The sequence below is a fragment of the Hibiscus syriacus genome, unplaced genomic scaffold (assembly GCF_006381635.1).
Source record: "Hibiscus syriacus cultivar Baekdansim isolate YM2019G1 unplaced genomic scaffold, ASM638163v2 tig00005377_pilon, whole genome shotgun sequence".
In the NCBI taxonomy this organism is placed as follows: Eukaryota; Viridiplantae; Streptophyta; class Magnoliopsida; order Malvales; family Malvaceae; genus Hibiscus; species Hibiscus syriacus.
In genome coordinates this window covers 3,024,849-3,040,380 of record NW_024062054.1, presented here as the reverse complement: position 1 = coordinate 3,040,380, position 15,532 = coordinate 3,024,849, and the positions used below count along the sequence as shown (strand labels likewise).

Sequence of the window (15,532 nt, the reverse complement as noted above, 5' to 3'; positions counted from 1 at the left end):
AGTCCATGTTCGCACAACCTTAATTATAATTGGGGAAAATAACAAATTTGATAATTGAACTTTCATACGATTCCTATTTTACTCACCGTACATTCAAAATTTTCAATTTGCTCACTTAACTTTATAGATTGAGTATTTTTTTGGCACTATGTCATTAAATCTCTCACGCCGTTATGACATGGCTTATAGAAATAATTTTTTAATCATTAAAAGCCATGTATTCGATGACAAGTTAAAAAAATAAAAGGTAAATTATAAATTTGATAACTAAACTTTCATATAAGTCCTATTTTACTCACTCAACTTTATAGATTGAGTTTCTTTGGTCACTCTGCCGTTAAAATTCTCATCACCAACGATTGTCCACCGCTGCTCTCATCGTCGTTGAATAGTGATCTTCATCGTTGTTGGACGGTGACTGTCACCGCTAGCACCGGTGTGAGCGCCAAGCCACCGCGACCAAAACCCTAGAGTCGATCGTGAAGCCTCCCTGTCTTTCGTCTTATAGAAACCGTCAAAGATTTGTCAGGAAACCAAAGCTTCCCACCGATTTTCGTTGATTTTTAGCCACCCTGGTCATCTGTTCGTCTCACCATTGCCACTACTGAAGTCCTCTCCTTTTTCCAACCAAAACCAGTCAATTTGTTTATCTCATCGTCGTTGCCTAAGTCCAATGTTGTTTTCGGCTACCCCACGTTCGTTGGTCTTACCCCGACCAAAAACTCAATCTATAAAGTTGAGTGACCAAATTTGAAAATTTTGAAAGTACAGCGAGTAAAATACAAGTCATATGAAAATTCAGTTATTAAATTTGTAATTTACCCTTGTTATTATTATTTTTGAAAATTCTATGTGGTATGTTTAATATTAAAATATTCTACATCAACGAGTTGTTAGTGATATACCATTGGAGTGACCAAAAAGTTAAATCCATAAAGTTGAGTGAGCAAATTAAAAATTTTGAAAGTACAGTGAGTAAAATAGAAATCATATGAAAGTTCAGTTATCAAATTTGTAATTTACCCTTATAATTGCGTCGTAAGTTTATTGGCTTCTAAGAGTTTCTCTAGGATTTGTACTCAATACTAATTTACACCACAATTCAACCATTTTCTATTCACTGTGCCACTTTCAAATACTAACAATGTTTAGATTCTTATTTAATTTTTTTTCCTAATACTAAAATTAGCCCCTAATATTTATGAAAATGATCTTTTTGTCTATATTTTCTTTTTGAAGCATTTTGGCCCTAACATTTATTTTTGGGCAAAAAGGCCCTTAACATTTGACATAATAACCACTTTAGCTCATTTTTTAGAGCATTTTAGCCCTCAACGTTTCATTTTAGGCTAAAAGACTCAAGACATACTCTGAAAGACGGCTGATCTATAATGTATTTACGCGATTGGCTCCTCGTCAATGCTCTACTGACCTGCACAGGGAAACAAATTTCGAACGTTGAGCTCACAAGCTCAGTGCCATGATATTAACTATGCAATACTACATGTATTCATTACATGAACATACCAGTGCGTAAAGTCATGGGTATGCAAAAGTAAAGTCAACGAACATGAGATAGGCATAGTGGTGTGGTCGGATGAATTTTTTGCATCTCGAGACAACACACTAGCCTACCTAGGTTACTCGAGGGTCTCAGGGTAAGAACAGAATTTTACATGCATCTAAAGCTTACATCCTTAGCCTACATATATGCTCTCAAGTATTGGGTGCAATCTGGAATTTTACATATATCAGATACGTTCCCAACCAACTTACTTCGTCGAGCCTTAAGGCATCCTTGCCTAGTTGCAACTGAAGTGCCTAACTCACTAATAGACGATATATGGATATTAATTCATGAAGGATTCGTCATACTACTAAAGAGACTTGGGTGTCTTAACTTTTTCCTGAAAGTCACACAAGGCCAGTCTTTTGTCATCCTAACTTGTTTGGTTTCTAGTTATATTTATAGTTACTTTAGTTATTTTCACTTATAGTCGTATACTCAAGGATTCTATTACCACAAAATCCTCAAACTCAAATACTTGAATCGATTGGCTTAATTTCCCAATTCATTACGATGGTACTGATATTGTGCCAATAGTATCATTATTGACCCATGGGTATCGATACTCACCTTGAGTATCCATACCAAAAATGGCTTCGATGTTTTGGAGTATCGATACTCCTATTGGAGTATATCAATACTACACTGAGTATCGATACCAAAATGAGCTTTGATGTTTGAAAAATACTTCAGTATCGATACTCCTACTGGGAGTATCTATACTCCCTTGAGTATCGAAACCAAAATGGCTACTAGAATCTTTTAAGTGGCCCCGGTATCGATACCACCCTATGAGTATCGAAACCTGACCAACAATATCGATACTCCTTGGACGAGTATTGATACTCCCTTCCCAAAACATCCTCATTTTACACTAGTTGATGAGCAATATAGGTATTGTTCTTCTAGTACCGATACTCATGCCAAGAAATACCCTGTTTTAGGCACGAAAATGTGGCCTAACTATATCCATTCCTCCTACTAAGGATAATAAACATTATTTAAGTCTTATTTAAGGTTTTAGGAGTTAAAATAAGTCACATTTCTTACTGAAAACATCAAACGTGGAATTTACCATGGCGTACTCATACATGCTTTATGAACTTAACTAACCATTTATGCACATCTAATGATCTACATGTGGTATGAACAAGTTAGAAACGTGTCACCTTGATGCTAAACTACTGTAAAACGTACTCAATTCACCCTAGGGCTAGTTACCCCTTGCCTTAGAGCTTTCTCCTTTCTCTTTCACTAATCAAGACAAAAGAAAATGAGTTGTTAACTCATTTTGGAACTTAAGACAATGCTAGAAACAATTTCTACAACTCAAAAATCTCACAAACGAACTGAAATCCTAAGGTTTCATAAATCCACTAAAACCCACTTTTGGCTAACACAACCAAAACCTGTAAAAGAGGGCCTGAATTGAAGCTTGGGGGAGTATATTATGGTTCTTACCTTGGAAGTTTTAGAGGATGCTTGAATTTCTTAAAGTTTCCAACTTTGATTGGCTCTTAGGGAAAAAGGAAGATGAAGAGATGGAAAGAATAAGATAAAAGTGGGATGAAAAAGAGAAGAGAAATTTTCAGGCATGATATCATCTCAATTAATGGGATTTCAACTTTGTTTTGAAAAAATGGATTATTTACTCATTTAGTCCTCCCTCCTTTGGTCCATGATTAAAAACATACTTTTTATCTTCTATTGGGCTCATCCTAAACCCAAACTAAAACCCACTTGAGTCAAGCCTTTCATAAACTAGGGAAATTTTATTCTAAGGCCTGTGGAAACACCCAACACTCTTAACCCAGAATTTAAGGCGTTACAAAAAAATCCTATTTCAAGATAAAAGTGAAGACGTTCCACATATTTCTTTGGGTAGTCTAAAACAAAGACTTGATAAATTACGAAAAAGGAAAGAATGATAAAATTAACATCAAAATGAAAAAAAAATAATTGAAAGATTTCAATAATTAGATCATAAATTCCTTACAACCTAAAAACAGTTATTGAAAAGTTAAATGATATCTTTGTTGGTATTAGCGCCTTAACTGATGCAATCACTAATGATCAACCCGACTTTTCTCATACATATAACCACACCTATACTACACACAACCCAATCTACGAAGAACTTTCCCACTATCACCTCAAGATTTGGAAAGACAAACCAATCGAACCTATAAAATATTTACTACTTTAACATCCATGGTAAGAATTTCTCAAATTCACTAGAATTCTCAGCTTTTAATGACAATGTACAACCTTACAAGTTACAAATACCTCAAGATTTATACTCAAAACATTAATTACACACTCTTCCAAAGAGTAAATACAAACTTAACAAACAAACAAAAAATCTCAAAAGATAAATTATGTTTGCAACAAATAGGCTCCACTCTAATAACACTTTAACAATATTAACAATTAAGCTCCAAGTGAATATGCAATATTTTAGCTCACAAAGACTATAATATTGATATTTTCTTCCAGTATTGTTTCTTATTGGACTTAAGATGCTTTGAACTTGTTATTATATCCTTTTTTTTTAATGATTTCTAGTTGTTAGGAGTTGTTTGGGATGCAATAGAATCCTTACTTATAAAGAAATAACATTTATGTCACAATAGATCAATCGTTTTCTAAAATGGGTCAATTTTCTTTTTCAAACATTTGATTGTTTCCAGAAAAGAGATTGAACTATTTATGGAAGAGGTCGATGTTTTCCTTAAAAGATCAGTCCCCTTTGTAAAGTGATAGATCCTTTTAGACTTAACAAGAAAGAAATCAATTCTTTTAAAAATTGGATCAGTACACTGGCAACTAAAATCCAAGGGATGGATTATTTTAAGAAAAATATATTATTTTGTCAAAAGATCAATCTTTTTATTAAGGAATCGATTCTTTTACTAAGAAATTGATCCTTTAAGTCAAAAATTTCTAAAAAAATTTAACTTTTAAACGTTAAAACAATTGATTAATTATTTAAAAGATTCGACTAATTATTTTTTAATAAAAAATTAATTAATTTTTTTGATTTAATCAAATAATTATTTTATAAATTTTTGAGACCCAACAAATGATCGTTCAATAGTTAAGGGACTATTTGCATAGCTCACCTAAACAAAAATACTTACATCAGCACTTTGAGACAAAACACCTCAAGTTTAGGATTAGGGCTGGGATATTCTCCTGCAAGTGTGGCTGAAACTAGGGTTGTGGCCACGTAATACGATTATATATAAAGCCTTAAACTCTTACTTTCTAGCATAAGCACTAAGCAGCGAGGTGGCCCGCGCTGAAACGTTTACAAAGAAAAAACATGGAACAAACATTCATCGTGATCAAGCCTGATGGCGTCCAAAGGTGCTTGGTAATTCTTCTACTTCCACTAATTCAATTTTAATTTCTTTCACTTATAATTTTATCCGAATGTTCAATTCCTTTAACTGCTAGAAATTAAGAAAATAAAAGAAAGAACCTTGGTAGTCTGGTTTTTTAAATTTCTAACTAGAACAACTCATTTTCGATTTCCAGTTGTATAGAACTTAGTGAACTCTTTTATTTAGGTTCGTAGATCTAATGTTCCCAGGGAGAATATTTGTCCAAACTCAGCTAATCATATATACTGGGTAGCATAAGAATGTTGCTTTAGTTTTGTTTTTAATCTTTTTTGCATGCTAAGACCGTGAGGAATGAATCCTGGGGTAAAAAATGGGATTGTTATATCTTTCAGGTTGGTGAAATCATTGGGAGATTTGAGAAGAAAGGCTTCTATTTGAAAGTTAAACTCCAGGGATTTAAATTGTCGTTGTGGCCGATTTTGTTTGTTGCAATTTGGTCATAACGAAGGCTATTGTGGTCATTGTGGGTATCATGGTTGTGCAGGAATGGTTTCATAAGGCACAATTACCGCTATATAATGGATGCTATTTCGATAGTAGACCGCTATTTAAATCACTGAATTCATCAATTTTCTGATAGTTTCGTCTCTGCTTTTCCTTGGTGTTGGTTTCCACGTATTGGTTTTTAAGTGCCGTGGATATGATTTCAATGTTCATAGTAATTATGTAATACTTAAGTTCAACAGACAAAATGGATTTTCTTTTTGCACTAAATGCTTTTTGGTGGAATGTTTACTTATTTAACTTTGGATGGGCCTGATTTAGGTTTGAAACTCATCTCTGTGTATCAATCGTTTGCCGAGAAGCATTATGCAGACCTTTCTGCAAAGCCCTTCTTTAACGGTCTCGTAGAGTACATCATCTCTGCTCCCGTTGTTTCTATGATTTGGGAGGGTAAGAATGTTGTGACCACCGGTCGCAAGATCATCGGAGCCACAAACCCTGCTGAGTCCGCTCCTGGAACAATCCGTGGTGACTTTGCAATCGACATTGGCAGGTAATGCTTGGTTCATTTAGGCATATCCGATTTGTTATTTCCCTGATCCGACAATAATTCATATCGATGTGCTGATTTTTTGCTTTTTTTTCTTTCAGGAATGCAATTCATGGAAGTGATTCTGTTGAGAGTGCAAGGAAATTGGTTTGTGGTTCCCAGAAAGCCCTGTTAACTGGCAGAGCATTGTTCACTCCTGGATCTATGAATAGATTTTGACTAAGCTGTTGTAGATCATTGCATCATCAATATCATGTTTGTTTCTTGTTAGTAAACTTTTTATAAATTTTCACTAAGTTAATTACCGTTGGTTCCCGTTTAAGATATATTTGTTTGATGCCAGTATTATTGTGCACTAGAAAATTACATGTCTCATGAATAAGTGCTGAAACTCTATAGCAACTGGGTATTTTGGTTTGTATGAATAAAATTTCAGTTGGTAACATGTTTGAATTTTCTGCATAGTGGCATCTATACTTATTTGGCAGTTCACCTTCGGATTATGCGACTTAATTTGTAGCAGAAAAGGCTAGTAGACTTGATTTATTCACCTTCAGAAAGGGAGTTTTCAAAATATAAATATATCAAATTATAAAAATTTAATATATTTTTTCATAATGATAAATCTGAGGCCTTAAACAAACAAATAATCAAATTTAATGTATCTTAAATCTCACTTATTTTTTTAAAAGAGTTTTCAGATATATGTTATTTTAAATTTATATATTACAACATAAAATTTGATGACCTACTGGTTATTGGGGTTTGGAAGTAATGAAATTCAGGCCCTCATCGTAACCATGGCGCAATGGCGTTCCCAAAGAATTGACAAACCATTTAATAAACTAAGACTTTTGGATTGCAAGAAAGATTAGTCCTACAAATTAAGTTTTCAAATGATTAATTTGATTATCGATTTAATCGATTTTTTATTAATTGAATTTTTTAAACCGTTAAATTGAATCTATTTTTTTCTGAAAATATTAACTAAACTAAACATAGTTTGATTAATTCGCTCGGCGACCGATTTAATTGATTTTGCTTATAATTTTTTCGAGAGATAATTTTTATCTAGGTTAAAATTTAATTAGGTCATGATAATTTAATAGGTCTTGTATGATTAAAAAATAATTAGATGTTATTTTTTAATCTGTTTGAACTTAAAATATGTATTTAATATATATAATATATATAATATTTATTATTTTTGGTTAATTTGGTTAATTAATCAATCTCGAATCAAATTAATTGTTAACCAAAACATTGAAAAAAATTCACCATTCCCGACCGAACTAATTTAATGATCCATTTTTTAATTAAATTAATTTGATTAAAACGAGGAGTGAACACTCCTACCCATGACCACAATAAGAAATCATCAGAAGAAATTTTAGTCATCAACTGCGTGCAAAGCGGTAGCACACGGCCGAGACATGATTTAGTTATATATATATTTTGTTAAATGAATAACAAACATAGAAATTGTTTCTTCCATTGAACAATAAACTAGTACAAAAGGTTCTATATATACAAGTGGTATACTCCTAACTAATATGTTAATTGCTACTAACAATCTCTTAACTGAATAATTATCTAGCTAGGAAACAAACTAACTAATCTTCAACATTCCCCTTGAATTGTGGCTTGAATACATCTCTAAGCCCAACTTTGAAATCAAGTACTTATGTTGTTGACTCCCAGAGGCCTTTGTCAAGATGTATGCTAGTTGTTCACTTGTTGAAACACATTCTGTTTTGATACATTCTTTTCTCTCAAACAAAATGACAATCAATTTCAATATCTTTGGTTCACTCATGATATACAGGGTTAACAACAATTTGCAAAGCTATCTTCCTGTCACATTTTAGCTTTGCCATATGAACTTCTTTAAATATGAGTTATGTCAGCAGGCCCTTCAACCAAATGATCTTTGTAAACTGCAAACGTCATGCTCCAATATTCAGCTTCAGTAGAGGATCGTGCTACAATATGTTTTTTTTATTTCCATGAAACCAGTGAATTCCCTAACTTAATACATAAACCATTGATAGATCTCTGAGTTATTTGGTAAGAACCCCAATCTGAGTCACAGTATGCATTCAACTCACAACCACCTTGTGAAATCAAAAGTATTCATTTTCCTGGACTTTCTATATACCTGACCAACCTAAGAGCAACTTCAGGATGTGATCTCTTAGGCTGATGCATAAACTGACTCAAAATATTGGTAGAGTAAGAAAAGATAGGCCTTGTGCTGGTAAGATAAATCAGACTTCCAATCAATTTTTGATATGCTACTTTATCCAGTAATAGTTCATCTTCACCTACTACTTTATTATCTGCAGTGTAGGTTATTGTAGTAAATTTTTTATTTCATTCTAGAGGAGTGACTGATGGTTTAACACCTCCTAGACTGGTGTCCTCAATTAACTCCAAAGCATACTTGCACTGATTCATGAGAATACCCTCATTCGACCTTAAAACCTCAAACCAAAAGAAAATTTTCACATCCTCAAGATCTTTCATTTCAAAACCCTTATGCAAAAAAATTTCAATTATTGTAGCATTGTGTCATCATTTCCATTGAGCATAAGATCATCCATATTGTATATGAATGAGGACCAAGGAGATAATTATACCATTTTTGTTTTGAAAAATTTAAATTCCATTGAATATGAATGAGGTCACATCTGACACCTCTCTTTTTCTCAACTTTCCTTTGTCATTTTATTATTCCTCCAAACTCCATCTCTTTCCCTTAAAAGCTTGAGCAAAGGTGAAAACTTTATTGGTCTACAATCCTAGTTTAGTTTAGCTAAAGTAAGAAACGAGATCACATCTCCTAGAGCTTTGATTCTAGCCCTTAAATGCAAGATTTGGTGAAAGTTATCATCTATGGGTTTAGTGGGGTTTTAGAAACCCATGGTGATTCAGCTTGTTTTTAGAAGGTTTTAGTCCTTGAAAGTGTTTCTAAACCTTTCCTAACTTCTAAATAAGTTAGTAGCTATTGTCTTTGATTCTTTGCTTAGTAAGAGAAGTGGGGGACAACTCCAAAATCAAAGGAAAAGAGAAGTTGACTATTGGTTGAGCTTGGGTTCAAGGTAACACCCTTCTAACTGAACTCTAACACATGTAGGTCATTAGATGAGTTTTGGTAGGTTGAATGAGTTATGAAGCATGTCCATGGTAGATTGCATCTTTTAATGTTTTCCAGCATGTTAAAAGACCTATTATGATCCCTTTTATCATACATAAAACTTTAATAGGTGTCGAGAACCTCAGTAGGGTCTTTGGGGAGAAAAGTTATAATTTTTCATGCCCAAAACATGGAATTTCTAGGCACGATTATCGATACTGGAAGAACATTACTGATATTATTCGTCAGATTGTTCAAGCAAGGGGATTTTAGGCTAGAAGTATCGATACTCCTTCATTGGGTATCAATACTCTCTGTAGGAGTACCGATACCGAGATCACTTAGCAAGTTCCAGTACCCATTGTTGGTATCGAACTAGGGGTAAAGTATCGGTACTCCCAGTAGAAGTATCAATATTGAGGTATTTCCAAAACATTGAAGCCATTTTTTGTATCAGTACTTGACATAGTATCGACACCCCGACACAAAAATATACATGGCCTAAGAGTATCGATACTACCTTTCATCCTCATTTCATAATAGTCAGTTAATATTGATACCCAGGGGTCAACATCGATACTAAAGGGCTTAGTATTGGTACCCACAAATAGATTTGGATAAGAAATCCATTGGGTTGAGGGTTAGATTTGAGGGGCTTAATAATATCAGATTACCATGGAATAAAACTACAAGTAAGAATAATAATAAACACTGAACAGTTAGAAACAGTAACAACCAGGATAACATAAAACTAGACTTGTCTAACTCTTGAAAACAACCAAGACACTCGAGTTCCTTTAGCAAAATACAATCGTCTTACTTGGATATATCCAGTCAGTGCCAATGCACTTTAGTTGTCGACTAGGCGTAGATGCCCCAATATTCAACGGAGTAAGTTGACCGTGTGTACATTTCCGATGCAGTTTCAGATCTCATCCCAAATACTCGATGGTATTTTAGGAAGGACAGAGGGGTGTGTGCTCCAAGATGCAGAACCTTCAACCACACCATGATGCCTACTTTAGCAGTTCATAACAGCATTCTCACCTGTCTTTGTACCTATGCCACTTTCATGCTCATTTAATGAATGCATGTAGTATAATAAATTTATTAGTGTGACACTGAGCTCATAAGCTTAGCATTCATAATCTGGTTTCGTGTTCAGGTTCTTAGGAGACCATTCATGGAAAATTATCATCATCAAATATTCCAAATTCGCCGAGGCTTTCAAAGTACATCTTAATTTATATTATAGGGCATGTACTATTCTAGACCCGTTTGTTGTCAGTCGTACGTTTATTTTGTTTTAAACTCATTATACTTATTATTTTTATTGTATTATAAGCTCCCCGTATTTGTAAACTCTGATTATTATGTTTTTATTTCATTTTACCTTGGATGGATTTTATATAATGATTTACAATCGTTTTGAAAGAAAATTATTTGGGTTAGCAACTTTGTTGGTCTCGTGTGACATTCTTATCTACCAGTCTTTGAGTCAGACTAGATTAGGGTGTTATGTTTAATGGTATTAGAGCATCAAGTTTAGTCGTTCGTAAGACTCGTGGGTTAGAGTCAGCCAGTGACTATACATGTACATGCCTCTAGAGAGTTAAGAGTACTACAATGACTGAAATGGTGATAATAACCTCTATTTCTATTTAATTTAAGAAAAAATCATGGCAGACAACCCAACATACAGTCAGGACAGTAGAGATGAGTGCCATCCTTGTTAGCAGTTGATACTGGTGACGAGTTTATCCTGAATAAGAATCAACACGAGATACCAATAGAAGTGGGGATCGAAGAAGCGACCTTCCTTAGAGATTTGACCTCGCCACATAGGTAGATCGTTAGGATCATATCCAATACCTCAACCGTACCACCTCCTCCACCCATTCCTCTAGTTCAGCCTGCCCTAATACCTGGGAGTCCCCCACAAAGAGGCTCCTTAGATATAAGACCATCGAATTCTATGAATCAGGGGATGACGATCCTAAAGCAATAGATTAGTGGCTCAGAGAGACACTGTACACCCTATGATAGCTGTACCTTACCCCTCAAGGGTAAGCTTGGGTGCGTCATCGCCTTACTCAAGGTTGATTCCATAGATTGGTGGAGACAAAATATATGGCACTAAATCCAAATAAACCATTGTGATAGTAGTTCCTTTCATAGTTCAGACAAAAATAAATTAGAGAGGCCCATACCAATGATCTGAGAGAGTAGTTTCTACACCAAGTCCAGGGGATAAGACGATAGAGTATGAGCGTGAGCGTGAGTTCCTTAGGTTGAGCAGATATGCTACAGAGTTGGTGTCAACTGAGGACCACCACTTTCGGAGATACAAAAAGGGCTTACACCTCGACATTTTATATTACCTTGTAGCCAAACATCCCAGGGTCTTCGTTGAGTTATCTTGTTAGTCAAGGCAGTCGAGAGGGTCCTGAGTAAGAGGGTCAAATAGTTTAGAGAGTATGTGGGACAAACCAAGAGACCTATCGAGCTGGTGAGACCATCATAGACTTCGACCAAGAGGGCCAAAGACAGTAAAGGTTCTTAGAGACTCCTAGTTGCACAATCAAGAAGAGTCGGTCAGAGTTCAGATCATGGAGGATAATCTGAGTCCAAGAAGAGACCCCTGATACTAGTCTTGGGGTGAGTGCCAACAATTCATCTAAAACCTTCACTCACCCAATTTGTGCTAAGTGTGGGATGAGACACCCAGGGTTGTGTTAGCATGGATCGTGGGGTTGCTTTAGCTGTGACTCCTTAGACCACTTCATCAGAGACTGTCCCAATGGCTTAGGGAGAAATTTTAACAGCGAGTTAGAGGTTAATGTCGTATGGATAGAGGGGTAGAGGTCCAATTAGAGGAAGTAGTACTATATTTGAGTAGTATAGTAAAGGGACCATATCAGTGGCTGGTGCAGAGCTGAGGGTAGCCTCCAGATAGTATATTGTGAGAGCATAAGAGGATTGAAATACAGAAGAAGTGATATCAGATACTTTCACAGTATTTTCATTCCAATGACTGTATTGATAGACCACGGTTCCACCCATTCATACATCTGCTCTGATATAGTCCAAGAAATAAAAATTATAGTCGAAGACATAAAAGTGGGGGTTAGAGTATCGAGCCATTTAGGTCGAGATGTCCTAGAAGACAAGATCAACCGGTGATGCCTAGTAAAAATCCAATGATAGACCTTAATAGTAGACTTATTGGAGTTACCCTTCTAAGAGTTTGACTTAATTTTAGGTATGGATTGGTTATTTAAACACGATACTATCTTAAAGTGTAAAGTTAAACAACTCAAGCTCAGGGAGGATAATGGTACCAAACTAGTGATCTAGTTATAGGTTGAGTCAGTTAAGAATCATGACAACTATAAAAGCCAAATAAATGATCAAATAGGGATGTAAGGCCTTCTTGGCTCATGTGGTTGATACCCAAATCTCAATTCTAATACTCATAGATATCCAGATAGTACGAGATTTCTCATATGTGTTCCCCGAAAAGTTGTCAGGTTTATTACTAAATCAAGAGTTAAAGTTCAAAATTGAAGTAATGTCTGATTCAACCCCAGTGTCCATCTACCCTTACCGCATGGGACCGACAGAACTAAAAGAGTTAAAAGGTCATATCTAGGATTTTCTAGATAAGGGGTTCATTTGATTGGGAATATCTTAATGGGAGTGTCGGTCTTATTTGTTATAAAAAAGGAAAGGTCGATGAGGTTGTTCATCTATTACAGGTAGTTGAACAAGCTAACTATCAAGAATTGTTACCTATTTTCAAGAATAGATGATATCTTCGGTAAACTGAGGGGAGAATGTGTATTCTCTAAAATTAACTTACGATAAGGTTACTATCAGTTAAAGGTCAAGGATGTCGATGTAGGGAAGTTAACTTTCGGGATAATAAATGGTCATTATGAGTTCTTAGTTATGCCGTTTCGACTCACCAACGCCCTCACAACATTCTTAGATTTGATAAATCGAATCTTTTACCCATTCTTAGACCAATTTGTGGTGGTATTCATAGATGATATTCTAGTGTACTCTCAATCAAAGAAAGTGCATGATCAGTATCCCAATATCATTCTTCAAACACTCTAAGATAGATTAGGCACCAAACTACACTTTAGAACAGCTTTCCATCCTTAGACAGATGGCCAATCAGAACGCGTTATTCATATCTTAGAGTACATGCTTAGGTGCACCGTCAAAGACCTTGAGGGTAGTTGGAAAGACACTTGTCGTTAGTGAAGTTTACGTACAATAACAATTTCCAATCGAGCATTCAAATGGCTCTGAATGAGGCCTTGTATGGGCGCAAGTGTAAAAATCCACTTTGTTGGTCAGAGCTCAGTGAGGGTAAGTTAGTGGGTCCTGAATTGATCAAAGAAATTAAAGAGAATGTTCGGTTGATTTAGAGCCGATTAAGAGACGCCTCAAATAGGAAAAGATCTTAAATAGACCTGAAGTGTAAAGATATACAGTTCACAGTAGGAAATAAGGTGTTCCTCGTGGTTCCCCCATGGAAGATGGTGATTCATTTCAGACACAAGGGAAAGTTGACACTATGCTTCATAGAACCTTATGAGGTATTAGAGAGGGTCGGACCAGTGGCTTATCGGTTATTTCTTACTACCAGAGTTAGAGCGGATCCAAAATGTGTTCCATATATCAGTGCTTAGGATATACCATTCCAATATTTCCCATGTCATACACTAGAGCAGATCGAGGTTAGCCTAGACATGACCTTTGTAGAAGAGCCAATTAGAATCTTAACAAGGGATAGAAAGGACCTAAGGAACAAGAGGATTCCTTTAGTAAAGGTACTATGGAGGAATCATGGTGTTAAGGAGGTAACTTGGGAAACAAAAGAAGATATGCAACTTCAGTACCCTCACCCTTCTACCATGTAAATTTTGAGGACACATTTTTTTAGGAGGAGAGGGTTATAATGCCCCAAATCCTAGGTTAGGAGTTTGGGATAACACGAGATGAAACTTGAATAAATCCCTTAGGTTGTAGGAAGCATTGACCTAGTCCGGGTTTTTTTTTTCCCGTTATTTTATTATTATTATTATTATCGTTATCTTATTATTTTATTATTATTTATTATTACAATTGTTGCAGGCCTAATCCCTAAGCCCAATTCAGATTACAGAGGCCCAACAACCCGAAGCCCATTTGGCCCAATCCCGGAGCCCAACATTCAACAGACCCCTCAGCCACACCTGAACCGGTCCAGGCCCAATCCCCAAACCACTAGGGTTTTATCATTTTCAGCTTCCAGCCGCCCAAATCCCAGCCGTTGGATCTAGACCCAAATCAACGGTCTAGATCAGAAGCCATTTAGGGTTTCTAAAAACCCTAACCGTTCAGTAGCCGTCGCCCTCAACAGAGGAAATGTCGCGCCGCCGCCGCAAGTTCCGGCCCACTCCGATGATCTAGTCACTGTTACCACACCACCATCGTCATCTACAGTGAAACATATCACCAAATCAGTATATTTCATCTACAGTACCTAAATCCGAGAACCCATTTAAAAAACAAATTAAATCCCGAAAAATCGGGATGTAATCATGCAAAGTCAGTGAGACCCATCCCCTATTTTTCTAGATATCATCATCTCATCCAAAAAGGAGAGGATAAAAAAAATCAACAGACAATGAGAGAGGGGGGATTCGGGGGGTTTTAAGAAAAGAAAAACAGAAAAAAAAGAAAAAAGAGATCCATTCGAAAAAAATAAAAAAGAGAGAGATAGAGTAAGAATCTGACCCTGGTTTTTGACCACCACCGTTGCTTCATCGGAGCCAAGCGTCCCTCGCCGAAGGTAAAAGAACTTGTCTTTTTTTGGGGCTTTGTTGGGTTCGAAATCAAAGGATTTATTTGGGTATTAGGTCAGTGTAGTGAGTAGATCTAAGGGTAGAGAGCCTTCACTGGGTTTGGGTTACTCCCCGTGGCCACCGTTCTACGGTGGCCGGGGAGTTAGAGCCTCTGCTTTTTGGGCGAAGGAAGATGAAGATATGAGAAGGGAGAGAAGAAAGAGTGAAACGGCTGATGAGGGGGAGTTATAAAATGATTTTAGGGTTTGATAATAACCCTTAAAGGGTATATCTCAGACGTCAAACGGCGTCGTTTTGAGGCCGAGTGATGGGATTAAGGGCTAATAGTCCATTTGGTCCTCTTATCTCTGTAATCTTGCACGCGTGTCCTTAGCATTTATGGGTAAACAACAGTTTAGGTCCCTCAAGCTTTTGTAAGGGTTGCAATCTGGTCATTAAAGGAAATCCATGCAATCTTATTTCGAGCCTATAGTTTTATTTTTTTATTTAATCAGTTTATGTATTATGTAGGTTTTATGATCTTCAGATTTGGACATGTGATTTATGTTTTTTCTCATTTTGGTCACT

General features: G+C 35.8%; 1 pseudogene; it reads left to right on the top strand.

Annotated features, from left to right (window-relative positions):
* The first annotated feature begins 4,860 nt into the window (after nt 1-4,860).
* On the top strand, nt 4,861-6,424 carry LOC120199151 (annotated as a pseudogene).
* The last annotated feature ends 9,108 nt before the right edge of the window (nt 6,425-15,532 follow it).